Source organism: Canis lupus, chromosome 32 (assembly GCF_048164855.1).
Source record: "Canis lupus baileyi chromosome 32, mCanLup2.hap1, whole genome shotgun sequence".
NCBI lineage: Eukaryota > Metazoa > Chordata > Mammalia > Carnivora > Canidae > Canis > Canis lupus.
The window spans coordinates 22722171-22740072 of NC_132869.1; the positions used below are offsets into that span (position 1 = coordinate 22722171).

Sequence of the window (17902 nt, forward strand, 5' to 3'; positions counted from 1 at the left end):
TAAAATGTGTTCTTTAAATATACAATATTTAATAGATTAAACTTTAGGTATATGTCAAACAAGACCAAAACCACTTTTGTGACATATTTAGATTTCCAACTTTTTGTGGCTAATAAAGTCAAACTGTTTTTATAATTTCAACATTTTGTTTCTAAATAAAAGAGATTTCAGACTGTTACTTACAAATGGTTTTGAGTCATTCAAAACACAGTTTGTGAGTATATTTACTTTCTAGAAAAAACCATACTCAGTAATATCATTATAATTTTCTCCTTTTATGTTATTTTTCATATTTAATATCAATTAATATTAACATAATAGTGATTTATAAAGTACAAGTAACAGATAGATGTTAGAATCTTTATAAGATGTAACCCATAAGAATCTTTATCAGATGAATGCACCCAAAAGACTCAATGAATGCTTTGTAGTGAACATGCAGAATTGTTACTGGTTTCATTCTCATTGACACAGAATTTCAACAGTAGAGTTCTCTGTGCTTCTTTTCTGTAACCATGACAGAAATTAAATAACTTGGAGCTTCCCAGCTGTATGCCATGACACATACTGGGTTATAAGTAGTTGATAGGAAGGGTGAGAGAAATTGAAACCCTCAACCAAGTATGGGTTCAAAAATAATCATTTTCTGTGTTTATGCTTTGACATGAAAAAGGGTGAGAAACACTGAGTTAAGTAAAATTTTTCAAAGAACATAACTAATTTAAAGCTGTAGAAGCTCCAAGGCGTTACAGAGTTTGGAAAGCCATACTCGACAACTATAAATAAACCTCCTGGTGATGCAGCCATGATGAGCGCCACTCACCATTGTACAAATTCACGTAAGTACTTGGGAATTCCCAAGTTGTTTCATTTTCAAGGGAAAATATTTAGAAGTAATATATTTCTAGGTAAAAATAGCAAAGGGTGACCTATTCCAACAATGTGAGCTTTGGGATCACCTCCCAAACCCACAGAAGCTCTTAAATCACCAGGGGGTAAAATATCTGCAAGGCTGTAAATTACAGCTGGAAAAGGATAAGTATGTCTTTTCATTATTTGATCCTTAGTCCCTAGCACACTGCTGGCCACATACGTGACATTTAAGAACTATTCCTTAAGTGACTACAAAATTGGAGCAAGATTAAAATGGAGCAAGATAAAAAAAAAAAAAAAATGGAGCAAGATTTCATGGAAACTAGAAGAAACTTTAAGAATGTGGAGCTCAACTCTTATTTTGCCAATGAGAAAGCAGAGGAAAGGTGTGTGATGTTCCTAGACTCAGAAAGTCTTCTTTCTCTGGTAGAATTTATAGTCTGGGGGAACAAATCATCCCAGCATCCCTCTTTGTGTGCTACCAGATGGATGGAAATAATAAAGTTTCTGAGTATAGGTTCATCATTAGGTTATATTTGGCAACCATCATCTCCATTAATTCAGTTTAAAATAGTTATTGTGAAGAAAAGAGGCAAGAAAATTGAATAGAGTCAGATAAATCTTGGTCTTTTTCTTCCCTTAATGGCTGTCAAATATTCTTTGAGTCTCAGTTTTCTCATCTACAAAATGGGGAAAACAATTACCTTGGGGAATTGGTATGAAGATAAGTGATTCTATGCAGAATAGGTGATTTCTGTACAGAAAATACCTACCATAATTACTTGCTCATAATTGGCACTCAGCAAATGTTTATTGAATGAATCAATGAGACTATGAATCACTATAATTTTACATAATGGGCAGAGAATGTGACTACTACTTTCTAGCAATAGCTTTCTCAATGTGAGATTTCCATCCCTACTTTTACAGTACTGTCACTACAATTTTTTTTCCCCCTCAATGCTGTGGTTATATACTAGAACATTTGGACATGAAAATGTATAATTGTTATTATTCTAAACTCTATGATTATCTTAAAATTAATGATTATAGGTCAGATTAGAGTTGCTAGATTCAGCAAATAAAAATACAAGATGACTAAATTTGAATTTTAGGTAAACAACAAATACATTTTTTTTTAGTATAAGTAATGTCTCAGGCAATATTTTGATCATGTTTATATAAAAAATACTTTCATTGCATGGTACATGCTTATAAAAATGGTTTATTGTTTATCTGAAATTCAAATTTAACTGGATATCCTGTAGGCATCCTAGGCCAGTAGCAATACTAGGCTATGCTCAAGGGAGCCTCGAAGATCGCAGTCGCTGTTCTCCTCCCTTCCACCGATGAAACTATAAAGGCCCAGGAGAGCTCCTTACTGAGCGTACTTCAAAGAGAGCATCTGAGTGAAAACCAGAACCAGGTCTTCCACAAACCCAACCAGAATTCTCCCCCTGCACACCATGACAAAGACAGCACAGACTTCCCTTCCAGAAAGTATTAGTAATCTGCTAAGTAAAAGTCTTTGTAATCGGCTAAGCAAAAATCATTATTATTTTGGTAGTTGTTTGAAATTTTTAAATAAATAAATAAATAAATAGTCAAGCAAAACAACAATAAAAACTCTTGTGCATTTTAGCTCCAACACAGTCTCCACTGCCTTTGAAAGTTGGGCTAACACACTCCCAATCCTTTCTCCATAAACACAATTCCTAGCAAGTATAAGAAAAGACAGCACACCATTACATCCCCCATCCTCCTCACCTTCATCTTCTCCCCTATAACAATTTGTTTTTATTTCTCAGACTTGTCTGGGGCTAGCAAAATAATGAGTATGATGCAAATGTGGTTTTGTGGCTGGTGTCTACTGGATACTGGAATTGTTTACCTTGTTGTAAATAACTTCAGGGACACGCCCATACACTAAGTCAGCCTCACCAGCCTCAAAGACACAAATTTCTTGACTGAGGACAGCCAACCAAAAAATACAAATGGTAAAGTCCTCAGTTGCCATGCATGAATTCTTAAAATAACCTCCTAACCAAAGTAAATTCATGTGAGGAAAATAGAAAAAGGTATAGCAATTAACAATATAAGTTTTGGCATAAAACAAGATCTGGGTTTGAATCTCAGTTCTATGACTTACACAATTATATGACCTCTCAGAATCCCATCTCCAAAGTGGAGGGGAATGCCAACTACTTTCTTTAAAACTCAGTACGTGGGTACTGAGGGATCCAATTAAATTATTTCATGATTCTTTCCTTCATTTTGAGGGAGTTTTTAGCGTTTAGGTTAAAATGCTTGGAATATTAAAATTCATCAAATTGTACACTTGAAATGGGTGCAGTTTATTGTATGCAAATTTTTACCTGAATAAAATTGAAAAAAACAAACAAATAGATTGGAGATCAGAGTAAAGTAGTTTGGCCAACATCATACAGTCAGCTAGTAAGTGACAATAAACGAGGGAGTCAATAGGGTTGATCTTAAGAAGGAGCAAGAAGTAGTAGACTGGAGAGAAAATATCTGGCTGTCAGGATAGGTCACAGTGAGAGCAATTTTAACCCCCAGGAATATGAAACAAGCAGCCTCAAGAGTCCACAGGAACCTACGGGGCTAGTCTCAGCAAAGGCCCTGTCTGCCAAAACCTGTCTGTTTGCAGATGCTCCGAAGCAAAAGGTCTTATTTTATCAACAGATTGTAATCAGATCACTCCTTAGAAAAGGTTAAAAAAAATGTTTCTACTAAGTCAAAGACTGCCCTAGGCATATTTAAACAACACATAAAATTCTACTTGGTTTACCCAGTGGAGCTTGACTATTTCAGAATTAACCCCTAACCAACATCAAAGCCAAGTTCCTCCAAAAAATGTTATTACTGAGTGATTAACTGCTACTTAGGAAACTCTAGAAAGTTATGTGTCCTAGGTAGGGAATGCCTTAGCAGGTAAAGTCAATAGTAAAATTACCCTGGAACCAAGGAATAAACTAAGCAAATAATGCAAAATCTCTGAACTCCAAACACCCATGAGCTAGAACATGTGTAAAACAAACCAGAGAAGGATTCACATTCCTATCACTATACCGATGGAGTTTCCATCATAGCTTACAGCTCTCCCAGCCTTGTGGGTCAAAGGTTTTCACAAAATATTACCTTCCAACTGCACCTCCTTGCTCATTAAACCGTAGTGAAACAGAGCTAACACAGCCAATTTAATGCCAAGAGTGTTCCATTTACAGTCATTGCCAAAGAGATGAGCAATTAAGCTAGAAAAGAAACATAAGAAGGACAACTCATTTCTTCCCTGGTGGCTCCTTCACTTTTATTTATTGTCAATCAGCAACAACTTCATGGAATTCCAATCCTCTTGTCTAAAATCTTAGTTTTAGGCTATAAGAAGTAGATTTTTTCCCTTTTAGTTTATTCTATATTTAACTCTCTGAATATATATAGTCAAACTTTTTTTTAACTTTTGAGTATCTAACATAAACAAAAAACAACACTGTACTAGCCCATTCTTAAATAAATTCAACAAATATTTATTGAGAACCAAATAGATTCAAGTGATGGCTTGGGCTGCAGAGAACACAAAGAATAGGAAAACATAGTCCTGACCTCAAAGTATTTACCACTGAGTCATCCTATGATTAATTTTAACTAAATATTCCTGCTGTTAGATAGAATAATTTGCAAGTGTATGAATTCTGAAAACCTATTTCCAATCCTAAATCTGTTTTTTTTTTTCTTTTTGTGTGAAGCTGCTTGGCTAATATTTCTTTTAATTCACTTCACTTGCAGTATCAAACTGACTTATTTAAGAATAAATCAAGTGATTTAAGAATCCCCTTTAAAATGATTTTTTATCATTAATATCCATAAAATCAAGGAACTTGATGTGCTGGTTAGATTTTTTTCCCCCAAATGCAAATTAAAATAAATACTTGTCTGAACATAAATGTTTGCCATGTACTACCTAAAATCATATTGGAAAATATGTCTCCTATCCATTACCATCCTGTAGTTTTTTTTTTTCTTCTACTCCTTCAAAAGCTCACCCCAACCCAGGCAACTGTTTATACCCCAAATACTCTAGGCTTCATCTTTTCGTCCAATTAACCAAGAAAATCAAGGCACTTAAACATGAGCTTCTTCTCATCATGTTAACATCTTGCATCTTTTCCTTAGTTTAGCTTTACTTTTCTAAGATACTCTAATCTCCTATAATAACACTTTTATCCCTTTGCCAAAATTTTTTTAAAGATTTATTTATTTATTTATGATAGACGCAGTGAGAGAGAGAGGCAGAGACACAGGAGGAGGGAGAAGCAGGCTCCATGCCAGGAGCCCGACGTGGGACTCGATCCCGGGACCCCAGGACTGCATCCTGGGCCAAAAGCAGGTGCTAAACCGCTGAGCCACCCAGGGATCCCCCCCTTTGCCAAATTTTATCTTCTGTCACTGCAGTTACTCCTTTCATTAACCCTTGTTTTGTATATTCTCAACTGGTTTCCTCTTTTCTTGGCCTCTTTGCCTTTACTTAATATACATTTTTTTAACAGATATTTATTGAGTGTCTGCTATGTGTGAGAGCCTATGTAAGATTCTAGGGATATAGACAAGAAAGAAAAAGTCACATACCTCAAGGTGCTCAATGGTGTCTAAGAACACAGGTATGCTTGGTAACACCAATGGCATAATGAGTGTTATGTAAGGTAAATGGTAAGTGTGTTTGTGGAGGAAATATAAGTGGAACTTGAAATGAAACATGGGAAGCATTTCTCCAGGGAGATAACACCTGAGTTCAAGCCCTAAATCTTATACACTTGCTGTTTTTGTGACCTGGGTAAGTTCTTAGTCACTTTAAACTTTCCTCATCCATGAAATGGGCATAATATCTACCTTATTTGGTTGTAATAAAAACTAAGGATACAGCATGTACCCGGTGTTGAGGCCATGGATTTTGCCTGGATTGGAATGCCAACCCTACTACTGTATGTCCTTAGGTAGGTTACTTTACAACTGTGTATTGGATTCCTAATCAGTAAAATGCAAATATGTAATAATATCAATCTAATAAGGATAATCCATGGAAATCATTACATTCCATTGTAAGCATTCAATAGCTGTTAGCCGCTATTATTAAAAGGCTTTTTCCAACCTCAAAATCTGCACATAAATCGTGCTAAGTAAACAGGAGAATGAAAAGCAAAATCTTTGTCATTTATAATCCTTCATTTTATTATTCATAATTTACAGTAAATTCTATCTAGTAAGTGAATTAAGCAGGAAAAATGAAGGTAAAACTCCAAAGCTACTAAATTGTCAAAGTAGAACAAAATCTACCATCTTTCCATCTATTATGGGTTGAATTGAGCCCACCTCAAAATTTACTTGTTTAAATCCTAAATCCCAATACTGCAGAATGTGACCTTATTTGGAAACAGAGTCATTGCAGATATAATTAATTAAGTGGGGATGCCTGGGTGGCTCAGCAGTTGAGCATCGGCCTTCAGCTCAGGGTGTGATCTGGGGCTCAGGATCGAGTCCTGCATTGGGCTCCTTGCAGGGAGCCTGCTTCTCCCTCTGCCTATGTCTCTGTCTCACTCTCTTGTTTCTCATGAATAAATAAATAAAATCTTTGAAAATAACAAAATAGAAAATAATTAAGTAAAGAGATGAGGTCATAATGGAATATGGTGGGGCCCTGACCCAATAAGACTGGCATCCTCATAACACTAGGACCTTTGGTGACAGATGCACACAGGGAGAGAGGTGTGAAGGTGAGTGCAGAAGTGAGGTGATACTTCTACAAGCTAAAGAATGGCAAAGATTGCCAGCAAATCACCACCAGCTAGTGTGGAGGTCTTCTCATTTTTGTCGATTTTCTGTCACACTCGCCATTTATATTATTAGGAAAAGGAGGCCTGGTGAATCTAAATCCCTCGGCTAGGATTACATCACTGGATCTGTCTGACTACAAGCCCATCTCATTTCTCACAGGGTGTGAGAGTGAGCTTACACACAAAGGCACCACTACCTACTGATGGTTTACAGTTTATGGCTTCTGTTTACAGACAAACCAGTCCTATTTTTTTTTTTAAACAAAACAAAACAAAAACAACTTAGGTTCAACCACAGGAGTGGTTATGGGGCCAAATCATTCTTTAATATGAAGGTAAATACGTGAGTAGATTTTCTCTGCTTAATCTGCAAAACCTATTCATTACAAGTGTGGGAGTACATGCACGGGCAAGCATATTTTCTAAGCATGAAGACCTGATACAAAAATACAAAAACAAACAAAATATAAGCCCCTTGTAACCCTAGTGTCCTGGAAAAGAACTCTCAGTACACAATGAGATTTCTGTACTGCAATGATATCAATGCAGAATATGTCAAAAGAGGTAGCTGAGGAAGACAAGCAAGGGCTAGACTGGACCTACATGCAGCTATGGCACTTTCCAACATATCCTGGCCTTCGGGGATTCCTCTTGTTGTCTCTGCTCTGCGGGGTTTTTCTGACCAAAGAAGTCACTATCCAGTGGCATCAAGAAATTCTGTCCCTAGGCCATAAATAAATGCCCAACTCCTATAGTTCATGGGTGTATGAGAGCCCAAGAGGCCTGGAATCGATCCAACCCATTTTAACTAGCAAGAAACTACCTAGTAATACCTTGTTTGTATTTCTTGGAGGAGGGACACCAGAAACACTTATTTCATTCTACACAATAATTCACCACAATCAGAGGGAGCACAGCAAGGGCAACACCATCTCCCAGCTGCTGATTACATCAAAGGCTTGCAGCACAAATTCAATTTTATGATGTTAATCTCAGCCTGCCACTCAGAAATTTTCTCTGAGGGATATGATTTTTCTCTGGATTTCATTTTAAGAATGATTTTTTTTTCATCCACAATCAATAAAGATATGTTTTCATCAAAAGACTGTATCTTGGTAGAATTCAATTGGCTATTTCAATCCCTTTTGGTGACACAATATTAATTAAAATAGTTTATGTTGCACTTCAACTGGAAAAAGAGGCAGTGAAAATAGCAGCTACTCAGAACATATGTTCTATATACATCAACATAGAGGGCAGAAAATAATTTTCTCTTTCTCCAGGCGACAGACATTAGCTATTCAAGAGAGTTCCTCTGACTTGGTTTATCTCTGTGATTTCACTGAAAAAAAAACATTGAAGCTCTTCCTGTTTACATTTTTTTGTTCAAAAGGAAATCAAAATGCACATGAAAATGTTGCTTCAAATGCTCACCTTTCATTACCTCAAGAAGTGGAGAAATGAGTGTCTGTGTGCCCATGTGGCATGATGGGTTATTAGGAATCACAGTCACTATTTCTCCTAACTAAAAACAAATACATTAATAAAAATACAAATAAATAGAATTCTATTAATTTTATTTTCAATTTCTAATGATGATCACAACTGAGTACACTGTAGTTTTCAAAGACAAACAGACTTAGCATTGAGATTTTCACATTTAAAAAAAGAGGACAAAATTATGAAATGTGTTATAGAAAATAAATGAATTGTTTTGACAGTAGTTTTGCAAGTGGCAGTTAATTCAGTTAACACATATTTGTGAAGCACCTACTAGTCACTACTTGAGACCAGGAGGAAGGCCTTACTTCTGGCTTATCATGTGGACAGACCACGGAACCTCCATCACCACAAAGTGAGACGGGCTGAGGTCTGGTGTTTACTGGGTATATGGAGTGCATGGAGGAGGCTAAAGTTAACCCTGCCTGGGGAAGGAATCCAGGAAGGCTTCTCAAAAGGAAGTTCAATTACTGAAATATTCAGCTAGTAATTTACATCCATAGTTTAAAAAATGTTTTAAAAGGTAGCTTAGTATCTAATTAGCTGTCTATAAACCAAATCTTCTCACCTTCATACTCTTGAAATCACCAATCCATTGTACTTCTTAATGTAAGACGGTGGTACTAAAGAAAGTAGGTATATTGATACCCCAAGGAATCTACAGATTTCACAGGACTTTGGGTAGATCTTACCTAACAGTTCATTTCTTCAAAGAAAGATTTTTTTTTTCTGTGATGCTCTTAATCTGGATGTCATATCCAAAGAGAGAAAAGCAACACATTAAGAAACAGAGTGGAAACTTACAGAAATCCAAGTTCCTATTTAATGAATTAAAAAGAAAACAACAAAAAGATAAGCTGATTTGGTTAAAAGCAGGGAGTGGACTAGAGTTTGGATTTGTTTAGACATTTGAACAATAATGATAAGGCCTAGATAGATTACACTGTTCAATAAAGAGTGTACATAAATGTGTTTGTATACCAATGTTGGAAAAACATTGGTCAAAAAAAGAAAAGCATCCATTGGCATCAGAGGCACCATGGAATTTATTAAAATATAGATTCCTGGGCCTTTGGAATGAATGTAATACATCAGGATCTCAAAGGTATAGAGTCCAGAAATTCACATTTTAACTAGCCTTCCAACATGTTCTTTTTATACCTGGGGCTAAGGATATTGATTCAAACACAGCATCCCACATACACAGCACAGATAATGAAATATTGAAATTAATTTTTGAAATTAAAGTAATTTTGCTAAATGAATGACCAAAAATAATTCCCTCAAAAAGTTCTTACTCAGGGTCTAATCTGTGTGGCCCAGTGAGAATGCTAATACCTAGCCTGATGTAGGCCTTCTATAGCAAACAGGCCTGGCCTGTCCCTGGCAACTATTTTTCCCTATAATGATTGAAACTATAAGTAGTTAAATTCTTTTGTTGTCATTTGTTGTCTAAATGGCTTGTGAAAATTTTCCCTGCTTTGTATGGCTTTGCAATGAAACAGCCTGAGGTCTTTCCTTTGAAATCCATGTGAGGAAAGGGTCTAAATGGGTTCACTCTAGATATTCAATTGTACAGCAAATTTGTACAATGTTTGCAAGAGGGATAACTCATGCATGATCAAGTTGGATTTTGAGGCAAAGTCTACCAAATTTGAAAGGATTTTTAAAGCTAACAATACTAAAGAAAAGTCACAAGAGGGTAAAACCCTATAATTATTCTCAAAATGTTCAGTTTGCATTTTGGTACTCTTAAATAAATAACCAATTTTCAATATCCCCTCACCAGATAAATTTTTGCTAAGATGCATTTCAATCACTTAGGTGGAAACAATGAGACTCAAGGAGGGCCTAATAGTGGTCTGAGATCCTATCCAGTAAATGTAGGACTGCTAACCTTTGCCAGCAAAGAATTCTCAATGAAGGCAGAACTTCTTTTACAGAGGCTGATCCTAAAACTAGGCTAACAACACAGCCTTGCTTGTGATGAAGGAAAGCCTGCAGTGGTTGGGGAATTGGGGTAGTTAGTGGTAGTGGGAAGTACATAGAACTTCATACTTTAATCATTAATCTGAACAGTAAGAGCAGTTACAACATTTTTTGGTCTGCATTTTAGAATATGTGTGAAAGTCATAAATCCCATCTACCCTCAAGACTATTAGATTAGAGTAGTGTTGCATCTTCTGTACTCATGAGAAGGAGATGGTAGACAAAACCGTAGTGATTGATTGATCATCACCCATACCTCAACAGCCTCGTGTACTATATGTAACTAAGTCTTGGCCAACAAAGTTGTAAAGTAGGCACTCTGTAGAAAAGACTTGAAGAGTGAATCAGTGCCCAATAGTGTAAAATTATATATGATTTTCATTTTACATTGGAGCAAACTAATGCTCAGAGAGGCAAAATAAACCATTTTTCTCTAGCCAGGAAAGGATCGGGCAACATGGGAACAGTGTGCCATGATTTGTGTTTGTCATGCTTTCTCTGCCGTACTTTCAAACAGATTTGACCTTTGGCCCAGAAAGCTCTTTCTCAGCATTTCTACCCAGCAAACTTGTACAAATCTGGAATCTTCCAAAGTGGAGCTAAATTTTAACTCCTTTGAGCATCCTCTGGCTGATATTTAGCACCCCTCTTCCTCCAACATTCCCTTTTCTGCCTTTATCAGACCAGTTATTACTCTGCTTTACTTAATTGCTGTGTCTGTTACATAAACTATATTATGAATCCTTGGAAGGCAGAAACCTCTTTTTTTCCCTACACATTCTGCTTGACACGAAGTTTTACATACAACAAGAAGTCAAAAAATGTTGAAGTCAAGGAATGAATGTATCAGTTATGAATGACTGTGATAAGGCTTCAAGAGTTGTTCTTCTTTTCCCCTTCTTCCCCCCAGACAAGTCAGTGTGTAAATGATCATTTTGAGTGTAAGTAACTCTGTGGTTTGGACAAAGAGCAAAAGGCAGATATACAAAATATCCTTGGCTATTGATGTTCATTCTGATTTCTATTAGAACAGCCTAAAATCAAATCAGTTTTTTGGGCCCTCACAACTCACCACTGACTCAGGAAATATAGTCAATTAACCATGAAGTTGACTGGTTCAGTTGATTACAACTCCCTCACCCTATACTTCCTTACTTGTTAAAAATTCATGTGTAGGACTTTATATATTTTTCCAAGTTAAATTTCATCTCCTTAAAAGAAAAAGAGGAGGGGAAGTCAGTGTTGAAAAAAAGTTCCCATCATTTATTGACTTTTAAATTGTAGATACTTTGCTACTTCTCTGATATGCATCACTTCATTTGTTCTTCATAATGACCTCAGGCCTTATCATTATTTTTATTCTAAACATTAAGAAAATGAGGGTTGGAGAACAGAAGAAGCTTGCTCAAAATCAAGGCTAGGAAATATAGACAGATTCCTCAATCTCCAAAACTTGTGCCCTTAACCACTACACCATACTGCTTAAGTGGGGCAAAGGCGATGCCCAGCATGTTAGGAAATTTTCTGGAAATGTGAGCAAACTCCAGAGGAGATACGCCTCTAGAACTGTGATATCTTGCTCTAGGAAAGAAGATTTGCCTTTATAGAAGAGTTCAGATACCTGAATGTCCTTTAAGGCCAAAGATGATATTATTTAAATTAAGAGGTGGCTGCGACCCCAGAGTTAATTTGGGGGGTCTGGCAGGACTTCAGAGATGATCTGGTACTAGAACTCAGGGAACAGATTCTTTTATTCCTGATCCCCATCTCATCATTTTCCTGCCTCCAATTTAGTTCTAGAACAGAACTGAATCTAAAAATCTTATCAACTGGAAAATTACAACTATACATTCAGAACAGGGTTCCAGACATGTCCTTTATAATGCACTGATGGAATTACTAATAAGAGATGCCACATATTGTGAGTAACGTTAAATAACAGAAAGAAGTGAGCTGTCAAGCCACGAAGAGAGCTGAATGCAGCAATCTCAAAACCTTGAAATATTTGTAAATTAGTATTATTTTCAAGGTTCCACGAAATTATTTCATAACCTAACTACACTTCTATTTCAGTCAGCCTCTATAAACTGGAACTTGAGATTCTAAAGTATTCACACCATTGGGTAGAGATTGTTTAACGTAAGATTCTACATTACAGGGAGAGGCTTAGCAGCTGAGTTTTATCGATAAAATAATTACAATTAAACAATATCTTTCCCAAAAGGAGGTAAAAATACTAGAACTCAACACAGAGTCCCAATTTTTTTGTGGTTTGAAAAAATAATAATAATCACTTTACTAGATCACTTCTGGGGCCGTTCCTTTTTTCCTCCAGCCCTTTGTATTCTTTACAGAAAACACTTGGTGCATTTTAATACTGAAGGATCTCGAGGGCAAAGGAACATGAAGTCACAAGACCAAACTAACCACAAGTACTTGCATGGCAAAGGTGGTTGCTTTCTTCTTCCCTGGTCTGTAACTGGTAAGAATTAAGGAGAGTAGAGAGTTAGTGAGTACATTGTGTTTTGGGGGAGACAGGGTGGCACGGTGTGGAAGCTGGGAACTGTAGGTAGGTATGGGGAGGGGGAAAGGATGAAAGGAGGAAAAGTTTCTAACCTCTTCTTCAGGTAAAAATATTCCTAACAGGTGCCCTTATCTCCAAAAGATGACCTTGAACTCATTTAGAACAAAACTTGCCAAGGGAAGGAAGAAAAAGTCCACCCTGCTGTACAACAGTGTTCTGTTTGCGTTTACTTAACTGTTTAGAAACGCACACAAAAATGCTATAAATGAATGAGGAGGGCGGAATGAGGAAGCATTCCTCCCCAAAGGGAGCATGCCTACTGCTTCGACTTTTCCAGAGTTTTGTCAGTGCAGACATCTCCCCCTGCCCCTTGTCCAACTTTACAAGTGTTTTGCCACTTGTGCCCGTCGTTTTTATTACAGGCTCAGCCATAGGTGCCTGGCAAGGACGTTTCTTCCAGATGCCCCACTCCCCACAGCCTCCAAGCGGTCATTCCGGCTCTGGCCCGCGTCCACCGGCTCTTTTTCCCAGATACTGGACTAACGTACAAAAAAAAAAAAAAAAAAAAAAAATGAACCAACCAACTCCTGTACCATAGGAGTCCGGCTTCCGAGTCCCAAGAAACTATCTCAGTAGTTAATTGTGGGCCCCTACAGGTCTGTGGGAGCAGCCTCCTCCCAGGACCACCTGTAGGGATACTGAAGCCTGCACCAACCTCCTCCCCCTCCCCTCCACGCTTACACACACACACACACACACACACACACACCCGAAAGGACCAATTGAACCGATGCGTGGCTTCAGTCATTACTTATGCGCCATCTGGATAAAAGTCTGAACAGAGAATTTTCCACGTGCAAGAACTCGGGAGCAAAAGAAGAGGTTTTAGCAACTAACTGCTACGCGCGCTCACCTTTCTTCCCAGCCCCTCGGTATCCAGACTCAGGCCGCGCGGACTCAGGGCGGGAAGCCTACGGCAGCACAAGCCCAAACCAGTCAGAGACCCACCGCCTAGGACAGCGGAGCCTGAGCCGAGCCCAGGGGACGCCCAACCTCCCGGAGCCGCCGGGTGGCGAAGCAACAGGTGTCAGGGCAGCCTGCGCGGGGTAACCTTGCGGCCGCAGGAGGGACAGCCCCGCTTCCGACCACGCCCCCGGCCCGGCCACGCCCCCGGCCCGGCCACGCCCCCCGCCGCTCCGGCTCCCGCCGGCCGCAGCTGCCCCGCCGGCGCGGCGCTCCCTCCCTCCCGCCTGCTAGTGCCGCCGCCCTTCCCCACATGGCTGGTGGCGGCGGCTGGAACTGGCCCGCCCGCAGCCTCCGACGTGCCCTGTACTTCCAGGGCTGGAGGGAGTTCGGTTGAAGTGAGGAGGGAAAAAAAATAAATAAATCAAGGTAGGTCACGGGGCATGGCCCCTGGGCCCCTGCAGCGTCAGGGCCGGGAGCCGCTAGATCTTTGAGGAGGGGTGAGAGGAAGTCCCCTCAAGACCACATTCTCCCAGCAGGGGAGAGTAGAACAGTCTAGAAAATGGGTGGGAAATTCAGTGTTTCATTGAAAACCAGAAGTCACACGTGAAACCAGCGTTCTAACCTGAAATGAATGGACCAAGTACCACAACTGACTGGATTTTTTTTTTTTAATAACATTTTATCTATTTATTCATGAAAGACACAGAAAGAGAACAGAGAAGCAGGGAACTTGGTGTGAGATTGTATCCCAGGACCCTGGGATCACTACCTGAGCTGAAGGCAGATGCTCACTCCCTGAGCCACCCAGGCTTTTCCTTTTAATTAATTTTGCAAAGTACTGTTCACCAGGAACATGATTTTCTCTTCCTTGTTACTCTCAATCAAAGCCAAACAGAGCCCACTGACTGGATGTTTTAAACGAAAGGGACGGTTTGTGTTTTCTGAGGATTCTCAGTCATTTTGATTTTACTTATGAAAATCCTGTGGGCAACTAAGTCCTGAATTCTAAGGCTCCAGGAAGCAGGCGGGGAAAGATTCTAACCACACTTTCTTTTCACTGATACTTGGCTTCCCAAGAACTAAGGCTGTTGGGTCAGGCCTCCACGAGACCACAAGTTGTAGGTCTCCCTTGAGGGCAAGCTTCAGATATCCTGGAGCTGCCTGTGTGAAGCCCCTTTGACTAGGATGGTTCTCTCCCCTCCATCATCCTCTGCATCTCGTTAGTTCCCCCATTCATGGTCCATCCAGAATGTCACTTCCTGCATGCTGGTTAGGAGTTCCTGCTCTGCCTTCCCAAGACGCCTCACTTCCTCTGTCTTAACACTTGTTACAACTAACTGCAGTTGTTTGTTGCATTGGCCTCTCCTGCTTCATTGAAAGTCAATAAAGGTGGGGACAGGTGGGAACAGGAAAGGTGGTCTAGTAAATATAAGTATATAATAAGTCAGACAAAGGCAAATACTGGATGCTTTCACTTACATGTGGAATCTAAAAAACAAACGAACAAACAAAACAAACAGACTCATAGATATGGGACACTGTTGGTTACCAGAGCAAGGACGGATTAAGTGTTGAATGAAATAGATGAAGGAGATTTAGAGGTACAAACTTCCAGTTATGAAATAAATAAGTCATGGGTGTGTCATGTGCAGCGTAGAGAATATAGTCAATGATATTGTAATAACTGTGGTAGCACCCTGGGCCGAAGGCAGGTGCTAGGTATAGTTGGTGATCAGACTGGCGGGGATCATTTTGTGATGTATTTTTTTAAATATTTTATTTATTTATTCATGAGAAGCAGAGAGAGAGAGAAGCAGGCTCCATGCAGGGAGCCTGACATGGGACTCCATCCTGGGTCTCCAGGATCACGCCCTGGGCTGAAGTGGGTGCTAAACCGCTGAGCCACCTGGGCTGCCCTGTAATGTATTAAACTATCAAATCACTATGATAGTTTAATACACAAATCACTATGATACACCAGAAACTATTAAGATACTAGTATGGCCATTGTACCTTTATTACTTTGTTAAGTTAAAATTTTTTTTAAAGTTGTTTAAAATAAATAAATATTGGCTGATGACATGAATGTAACAGTTGAATGTTAAGATGCCCTCAGACCCCAGTTTTTTAATGAACTTCTCTCACCTATCCCTACCTTTTAAATCTACAGGATTTTTCTTCAGAGTTAATAACCCCATCCCTATCCCTAGCCACAAGTTGTCATTTTATCTCTTGAACAGAGCCTTCTCTTTCAGTCTTCTTAGGGGTGCAGGTGTGGTTCCTTTATCAGCTCTTCTTTAACTAGCTCAGTAAACTTAAAGGCTGTTGACCATGCTAAGTCTCAAATTAGGGCCCTTGATATTTTTAGGACCGATGAAAATGGGGGGAAAAAACCTTTAAAGTTGAAGAAAGTTTTGGTAATATATAATACTAATTTATTGGTCTTTATGCCGATGCAGTCAATGACACTGTTGAACTTTCCAAAGCCTGTAATCCTGGAAAACAGTAAAAGTACCCTTTCCACTTCTTTGTTTTCCAGAAAATGGGAAATGGTTTACTGCAAAGAATCTTCTTTCCCGAATGACTTATAAGACTTACCTTACCGATAAGACTTACCTTATTTATCTGTGACAGAGCTGGACACAGATCCTCCACATTCCCATTCTTTGCAGTTTAAGTGATTTGCTGAACTGTTTGTGCTCACTAACCAATCTGGACAAACTATCTACTATCTTGACCTGATCAAGCTTTGGTTAGGCTTCTCTTTTTCTCCCAGGCCCTAAACTTTGACCTACTCTCAGCCTGAACCAGCATAAAACCCTGCTTAACTGAAAATACACTGACCTCTGGATAAAACTTTCTCTTTTTCACTGCAAGATCATGCCACTCCGGCTCGTCCCACTTCTACTTCCTCACTTTCTGTTTTTTCAAGCATTATGTATCCCTCCCTAGAACAGAAAGGACATTTTTTTCACCTAACTTTTTTTTCTAAAGATTTTATTTGTTTATTCCCAAGAGACAGAGAGGCAGAGATGCAGGCAGAGAGTGAAGCAGACTCCATGCAGGGAGCCAGATGTGGGACTCAATCCCGGCACTCCAGGATCACACCCTGTGCCGAAGGCAGGTGCTAAACCCCTGAGCCACCCAGGTGTCCCATTTTTCACCTAACTTTTGAAAGGCTTGCCAATTTAGGGATTAAGTCACTCTCCCGTGGGTGCCTTGGTGGCTCAGTCGGTTCAGCATCTGCCTTTGGCTCAGGTCAAGATCCTGGGGTCCTGAGATTAAGCCCAGCATCCAGTTCCCTGATCAGTGGGCTGCTTCTCCCTCTGTACCTTCCCCTACGGCTCTATTTGAGATAGATCTCAAATAAATAAAATCTTAAAAAGTTTCTAAAATAAAAAATAAAGCATTCTCCCTATTGCAGTTTGTCCCTTGTAAAATCGTTTTGGATAAAGTCTCTCCAAATTTTTATTTTATCTTGCAAAATATAATTTTAATATTGTTTATGGAAAAGGGGGTCCTGAAAGTTAAAAGTGCCTTTCCTCAGGTGTCTGTCTATAAAATGGAAAAGTTGGATTAGATAGACCAAGATCATTTTTTGGCTCCAAAACTAATGAATTCAGAAGCAGAATGCCCCCCCACCCTCCAAAAAAGAAAAAAGTAAGACCATATAGAATCAGCAGGAAGAGTAAGCTGGGAGCTGGGAGCCAAACTGAAAGCTTCAAGTATTTTCTTTGGCTGGCCTGGTATTATTGCTGTTTGCTTGTTTGTTTTTAATTGAATTTGAAGTCTGATCCTCACCACTCCCTATAGTCTTCACATTTTTATTATCCGTTTGGCCACCAAAAACATTTAAATTTGAGTCCCTAGAATATTTCTGTGCCCTCACAAAAATGAGAATTACAAAATTCCCTTTCCTCTTACCACATCAATAAGGATAGCCAGGCACCGATGTCTGTTAATCTTTATACTGTACAATTCAAGTGTTTGAATTAAAGGACAAATATTTCATTTACAGTTGAAATGTGTTTCTTTGGTGATAAGATGCTATCCAATGCAACACTCTCTCCTTTTTTAAGCACTGAAAGGTTTCTACCAGATAAAATAAATTCCCTGGTGGGTATGTGATAATTTAACTTCAAATCAGAATAGATTCTCTGACATATTGTAATATGAATATGAACAGAGAGAATATGTAAAGAAA

The 17902-nt window shown here is 38.9% G+C and overlaps 1 protein-coding gene across 2 annotated transcripts in view; it reads right to left on the reverse strand.

Annotated features, from left to right (window-relative positions):
* WDR72 (WD repeat domain 72) overlaps positions 1 to 13872 on the reverse strand; it is a 221014-nt gene extending 207142 nt beyond the window's left edge. For both annotated transcript variants that reach the window (XM_072808628.1, XM_072808629.1), the window contains exon 1: positions 13646 to 13872. The gene's annotated coding sequence lies outside the window, so the exon portion shown is untranslated. The remainder of the gene's footprint in view (positions 1 to 13645) is intronic.
* Between the last annotated feature and the right edge of the window lie 4030 nt (positions 13873 to 17902).